At 31.0% G+C, this 8,152-nt stretch overlaps 1 pseudogene; it reads right to left on the reverse strand.

Annotated features, from left to right (window-relative positions):
* LOC107657203 (clathrin heavy chain 1-like) overlaps window positions 1-8,152 on the reverse strand; it is a 50,828-nt pseudogene that overhangs the window by 12,313 nt on the left and 30,363 nt on the right.

The following is an 8,152-nucleotide window of genomic DNA, read 5'->3' on the forward strand; positions in this document are numbered from 1 at the left end:
ACAATTACTGCATTTCATTACACACGGTCAAACATAATATGTAATGTAATAAATGTAATATTAGATATATCTGTAGTAACATTAAATGCATTAATTCTTAAATGCATTATGATTAATATTACATTTAATATATTATAAACTTTAAACATTTATCATTATATATTTAATTATAATTATTAAATAACTGATATAATTACTATTACTACAGATATATCTAATATTACATATATTATTACTAAAGATATTATTACTTTTAGCCAAGTGTAATCCAACACAATAAAATATGATATTTTAATAGAATGTTATAGGCTAGAAACGCTCATTTAAAATGAGCACTTTTGGTTTTGAGAACTTTTATTTGGGTGCATCAGAGTTTGCATGTGTTTAAATCTCCGTACCTGCTGTATGTGAGCGTTGTTGGGGCCGTTGATGAAGTCCTCCAGCTCGCTCAGACAGTTTGTTTTAGCCAGAGCAAAGATGAGCTCCGTCTCAACGTACGACTCTCTGGCTTTCTTTCTCGCCATTTGAAGAAACTTCACCAGATCCTCCCAGTTCTCTATGAAAACAGACCATTTTGCCATTTTGAAACAATAGAGTTTGATGTACTTAGTGACAAACTGTTTCATTCACAACTCAAAATATCCTCCCTAGTCATGAAATCTATATTTTGACTGTATTTAGTGTAAGAAAACTTGACTAACATTATACATGGACATACAAGATAGTAGAAAATTACAGCATCACTACAATGACACATTGATTTCTAAAAGCACCATAAAACTCCGATTTACAGTCAGTCCATGGGTGTAAACAAACATCTTATGTAAGTTTCAGGACAGTTTTAGGGCATTTTAAAAGATAATTCAAACGAACAGCATTTATTTGAAATATAATTTTTGCAACATTATACATCAATCAATTTAATGCTGAATAAAAATATTAATTTCTTTCAAAAAGTAAAAACTTACTGACCTCAAACATTTGCGGTAGTGTATATTTGCACTGAAGTGGGTTTAACCTATTTATTTTAATTGAAATTTTATATATAGTATATTTTAAATATTTAATGCAATAAGTAAAACAATATATCTTGCTAAAATAATTAAGGCATTGTTTGTCATTTGTGATTTAATATTTATGATACACTGAATATTTTTGAATGTATTTATAAATATAATATATAAAATATTATTTTATTGGCGACATAATTTTTTTAATATCTTGAAATACTCTGATATTTCTAATACTGGCAAATAAAAGGCACATTAGAATCATGACACTAGTTCAAAACTCTTACTAAATATATTTATAATACACATCAGTTTACTACACAAGGACATTTTACTCTATTTTATATATAGCAGATTTAGTTTAATGCAATAAGTAAAACAATATACACTACCAGTCAAGATTTTTAATGTTTAATGTTTAAAGATTTAAGCTCTTCTGCTCACCAAGCCTGCATTTATTTGATCAGAAATCCAGCAAAAGCAGTAATATTGTGAAATATTTTTACTATTTAAAATAACTGCTTTCTATTAGAATATTTTGTAAAATATAATTTATTTCTGTGATGCGCAGCTGAATTTTCAGCATCATTACTCCAGTCTTCAGTGTCACATGATCTGCAGAAATCATTCTAATATGCTGATTTGCTGCTCGAGAAACATTTCTGATTATTATTATTATTAATATTTAAAACAGCTGAGTACATTTTTTTTTCAGGATTCTTTGATGAACAGAAAGATCCAAAGATCAGCATTTCTCTGAAATAAAAAGCTTTTGTAACATTATACACTCTACCATTCAAACGCTTGGAGTCAGTATAATTGTTTTTTTTGGGGGGGGGGTTATAGAAATTAATACTTTTATTCATCAAGGATGCTTTAAATTGATCAAAAGAGATGATAAAGACATTTATAATGTTACAAAAGATTTCTGTTTCAGATAAACACTGTTCTTCTGAACTTTCTGTTCATCAAAGAAACCTGAAAAAATTCTACTCAGCTGTTTTCAACATAATAATAATATATATATATATTTTTTAGCAGCAAATCAGCATATTAGAATGATTTCTGAAGGATGACTAGTAGAGTATATCTTGTTATCTTGCTAAAAATGATCTAGGCATTGCTATTTTCTGAATGTATTTATACTACATCAGTTTCAGGATGTTTGAGGACAGTTCATCTCACCGTTTCTGCTGGCAGCATCCACCACCTCCATGTACGCTGACGGCTCTCCAGCTTTGATGTAGGAGTCGATGGCCTCTTTGACCAGACCTGACTGAAGCTGAGCCTGAGCCAGCTGACTCCAGACCGAGCCCTCGGCACAGCGCTCCGCAAACTCATACGCCCGCTCCAGATTCCCCATGTGCTCGATCAGAACCTGCGTGGGACAGAGCTTGAGTCCAGACGCTCGCGTGAGCGTGTGCAGCACTGGGGAAAGTTACTTTTAAAAGTAATGCATTACAATATTGCGTTACACCATAAAAAAGTAACTAATTACGTTACTTAGTTACTTTTTATGGAAAGTAATGCGTTACATTACTTTTGCGTTAAGCAAAGACATTGGTTAATAGAATGGGATTAAATACATAAAGGATATTTGTGTTGTTTAGCATTTAATTATTGCAGGTTTGCGTCATATTCTGAGTTGCATTTTTTAAATTCATTTTGAGGAATACTGAATCTGTGTTTAGTTTTTGTGAGTGAGATGAATTAATGCATATTCATATTTATTTTAGAACTACAGTAACATCTTCTGATTTCTCTCAACATGGGGACAGGAGAGCCGTCAATCAATAAATTGGAAAAAAAAAGTAACTTTTTAAAAAAAGTAAAAAAAAAGTAACTCAGATATTCTCTTGTAAATTAAAAAGTAATCGTCGTAATTGTCCAGCCGGTTGATGTACTCCATGACCCGCATCCGGTCCGCTTTGATGGCCGTCAGGATCAGCAGGTTCTGCAGGTTCCTGATGCAGAAAGACACGTTTTATTAACACCACATACAGTCAATACATAATCTACATCAACATGCAGTAAATTAGATCGCTCCCATTATAATCAACTTCCAGCTTTTATCCAAAACTACTTACAGTTACCACAAAGTGAATAATCTTATTTCAATCAAATAAAATACAAATATGATATAACTAGATCACTCCCATTATAAATCAACAATATATTTAAGTTTATTCATTTAGCAGATGTTTTTATCCAAAGCTGCTTACAAATGAGCAAAAAAAACTAAGCGATTAATCTTAACTGAACACATAACATAGCATAGCATAGCATAGCATAGCATAGCATAGCATAGCATAGCATAGCATAGCATAGCATAGCATAGCATAGCATAGCATAGCATAGCATAGCATAGCATAGCATAGCATAGCACATAACATAACGTTACATAATTTACATTCATTCATTTAGCAGATGTTTTTACTCAAAGCTACGCACAATAAAATTAGATATACAACAAAGCAATCAATCTTAATTAAATGTAATGTAATATAATATAATAAAAATATTTTATAATATAATACAATACTTTCATTCAAAACTACTTACAACTGAGAAATACAACAGAGAGATTAATCTTAATTCAATATAATAATATAATCAAATATATAATATAAAACGTTGTAATGTAATATAATATATTTACATTTATTAATTTAGCAGATGCTTTATGCAAAGCTAATTTACTACAGTGATTAATCTCAATAAAATAAAATTACATTAAATTCAATTCAATATAAAACATTGTGATGTAAAATATTTACTTTTTATTATATTTACATTTTTCATATATTCACATATTTAAATTTTCATTTAGTATATGACAATACTTTCATTCAAAACTACTTACAACTGAGAAATACAACAAAGAGATTAATCTTAATTCAATATAATAATATAATCAAATATATAATATAAAACGTTGTAATGTAATATAATATATTTACATTTATTAATTTAGCAGATGCTTTATGCAAAGCTAATTTACTACAGTGATTAATCTCAATAAAATAAAATTACATTAAATTCAATTCAATATAAAACATTGTGATGTAAAATATTTACTTTTTATTATATTTACATTTTTCATATATTCACATATTTAAATTTTCATTTAGTATATGCTTATTAATGCTTAATAAAAAATGAGGAATATAACAAAACAATCAATCTTAATTCAATATAATATAATATAATATAATATAATATAATTAATATAATGGTAATAAATTTAGATTTATTCATTAAGCAGATGATTTTATTCAAAACTCCTTACAACTAAGGAATGCAACAAAGAAATTAATCTTCATTCAATATAACATAATAAAATATAATATAAAACACTGTAATATATTTTATACATTTATTCAAAGGTTCTTAAAAATTAGGACTACAACAAAGAAATTAATCTTAATTCAATATAATATGATATGATATATGACATAATATAATTTAACACGAATAATTACAATCTACTTTCAATGCTCCACACAGCTACTCTCCAACCACTTAATTTTCTGTCAGTCAAAAAGAATACTTTATTTACACAATATGTGAGAGTTTTGCTATGCATTTTATTCATTATGCATTTCATTTTGGCCATTACATCAGATTCCAGCTCGTGATATTTGTGAGCCTGGAGCACAAAACCAGTCTTAAGTCGCTGGGGTATATTTGTAGCAATAGCCAAAAATACATTGTTTGGGTCAAAATGATCGATTTTTCTTTTATGCCAAAAATCATTAGGATATTAAGTAAAGATCATGTTCCATGAAGATATTTTGTAAATGTCCTACTGTAAATATATCAAAACTTAATTTTTGATTAGTAATATGCATTGCTAAGAACTTCATTTGGACAACTTTAAAGATGATTTTCTCAATATTTAGATTTTTTTGCACCCTCAGATTCCAGATTTTCAAATATTGTCCTATCCTAACAAACCATACATCAATGGAAAGCTTATTTATTAAAATTGACCCTTATGACTGGTTTTGTTGTCCAGGGTCACATATGAATTTGAGCTCAAGCGGTGTGACACGAGTCTCTCAGACTGACCTGTGTTCACTGAATATGGAGTTCTCCAGAACGATCTTCTCCAGAAGTTCAATGAGTTCATTGGGCAGATCGGCCGTCATAAACGCCTTCACCGTCACAGACACTTCGTCTGGATCCTGCGTGTCCGGCAGAGCCGTCTGAACCACCTGTGCACACAACCCTTATCATTCATATACTCAATAATCACACACTTTTGTAGATGTTTCAGGTGTGACTCGTGCCTGATCTATCAGCGGCTGTCTGTAGGGGTTCGTCTCCTGCAGAACTCGAGCCCAAAGATCTGGATCTTTTCGTCGCACCAGATACCGCGACTGGCTTTTAAACAGGGAGTTTTCACTGCACACCTACAGGAAAACAGAAAAACACCTATTCCAGCAAATCAGCATATTAGAATGATTTCTGGAGGATCATGTGACACTGAAGACTGGAGTAATGATGCTGAAAATACAGCTGCGCATCACAGAAATAAATTACAGTTTAACAGATATTCATATAACTTTTTCATAATATTACTGATTTTACTGTATTTTTAATCAAATAAATGCAGCCGTGGAGAGCAGAAGACACCTGTATGAGCTCCAGGTCACACTGTCCTCTCTCATAGGCCACAAAGGCGAGGTGCGGGTCTCTCTTCTCGCAGTATCGGCCCACGGTGGCGCTGTCGTAGTGCAGGTTTTCTCGGAGGAAGCGCTCAGGACTGTTGTTACTGTCTATGTAGATCTTTGCCAATGCATTGTGGGTAGCAGGTTCTTCACAGCCCTCCTGAACACGAGATTCCAGCCAAGACAAGAGCAGCTTCAGTCTGGAGAAAATTAGGAGAGAGACACTGATGGAGCTATCAGCTAACACAAATATGTGTGAGGAATGGGTAATACAGATATTAAACTATGTTATCTCAACAAAAATATTTCATATATATATATATATATAATTTTTATTTTATATATAGTACATTCATTTTATATTAGTATATACATTTTTTTATGTTTTTTTTTTTTTAGTAGATTTGTTTATATTCATTAATACATTTTAACATATATAAACATATACATATATGTTATTTATGGTAGACATTTAGATTTTATATAGTAGATTCAAAATGTTCAATATGAGAAGAAAAATATCAAGGGGTGTTTATTTGTGAGCTTTGATTGAGTATTCATGATACACTGAATATTTACAATATACTAAATATTGTATTATTTTACTTATTTTTTATTTATATATTTTTTTCTTGGCAATATACAACTTACTAATATCTTGAAATACTGTGATAAACTGGCACATAAAAGAATCTTTAGTATATACATTTTTTTATGTTTTTTTTTTTTAGTAGATTTGTTTATATTCATTAATACATTTTAACATATATAAACATATACATATATGTTATTTATGGTAGACATTTAGATTTTATATAGTAGATTCAAAATGTTCAATATGAGAAGAAAAATATCAAGGGGTGTTTATTTGTGAGCTTTGATTGAGTATTCATGATACACTGAATATTTACAATATACTAAATATTGTATTATTTTACTTATTTTTTATTTATATATTTTTTTCTTGGCAATATACAACTTACTAATATCTTGAAATACTGTGATAAACTGGCACATAAAAGAATCACTGGTAAATTACACATATTATATAATATTATATTATATTATTATACTCCTGAGACCCAGAAAAAAAAAGCGTTTTGTGAATTTTGATGTTTTTTTACGTCATTACATTGGTTGGAGCATAAGAAACAACTGGAGAAAAAGCATTTTTTGCAAGAAAACATTTTATTCATATTTTATTTTATGTCCTTTGTAGAGGACGCCAAGACTAAGTTATTCAAAAAAAATAAATAGACATGAAAAGGCAAAAACAATGAATGAAAAATTTTTCATTTACCAATAATTTTTCAGGCTATTTTTAGTCAAACTTTGTACAAAAATTATTCTCAACTATGTTATGAAAGATATAACAGAATGATCTGATATACTACTGTACTTTATGGAATATGTGTGTAAAATGTCAATTGATATTTTTTTCAATGTATCTATACATTGCATATAATTTGCATATTAATGTGTTCTTGGGGCAAACCATAATGAAAAAAAAAAAGTGTAATAACGGCAGTAATAATTTAGCAACATTTTCATAAGAATATCTAATATTTCATAGGAATATTGATCTATAATTTCTCGTTGTTTCCCCAAAATGCCTGATTAACAGCCGTTTGTCCTGGTGTCCTCTACAGAAGACATGTATGAAAATTATGCCCGGTTTCATCTGAATATAGGTAGGTTTCATAAAAATGCATAATTTTGAGCAAAAAGGTGAGAAAATCAAATTTTTATAAAGCATAAATCCAGTAAATCGCTTCCATCAATACCTCCAAAGCTTGCACAGACATATACCACTTCCTGGATCAACATTTTACTCTGTAACATTATGCAGTTTTCATTGGTATGCTGTCTATTGCTGATGATCGCATTATTTTTCATATGCATCTGTTTACATAAGAGATCGCTGTTTCTCCGTCCTGTTCACGTGTGTTTTTGTTCGGGAGGTTTTGTACTCGTTCAGAAGATGTGTAATAGCGCCCCCTAGTGTATAACAGTGAAAACACGAAAACCCGTAAAAACTCGTCTTTGGCGGGGAAGCGTTGTCTTCTAAAAGACGAGATAACTCGTCAATGGCGGGGGAAGAGTTAAGGGAGTTTGCAAATGTGATATTGATTTAATACAGCAGTTGACGTGTTTTGATTGTTTTGATATTTCTCCACTTCCTCCACCAGCTGGTCAGTGCTGAAATCTCCTCGTACGGCGAGGATCAGGAGGATCAGAGTGTCCTCGGAGCAGTCGACATCCAGCAGACCCCCGACCACCACCGGCAGCCGGCTGGGATTGACCTGCAGCAGCACAAACACACATATGTGAACTCTCCAGATCAGCAGCGTGTGCTTCTCGTGTTCAGGACTTTCAGCGTACCTTCTGTACGTAGATCTCGATGTATTTCTGCAGGCTGTTGCGGTACAGGTAGAGCACGAGATCGTGGACGAAATCGAAGCGGTCGAA

The sequence above is a fragment of the Sinocyclocheilus anshuiensis genome, unplaced genomic scaffold (genome assembly GCF_001515605.1).
Source record: "Sinocyclocheilus anshuiensis isolate Anshui unplaced genomic scaffold, SAMN03320099.WGS_v1.1 scaffold3011, whole genome shotgun sequence".
NCBI lineage: Eukaryota > Metazoa > Chordata > Actinopteri > Cypriniformes > Cyprinidae > Sinocyclocheilus > Sinocyclocheilus anshuiensis.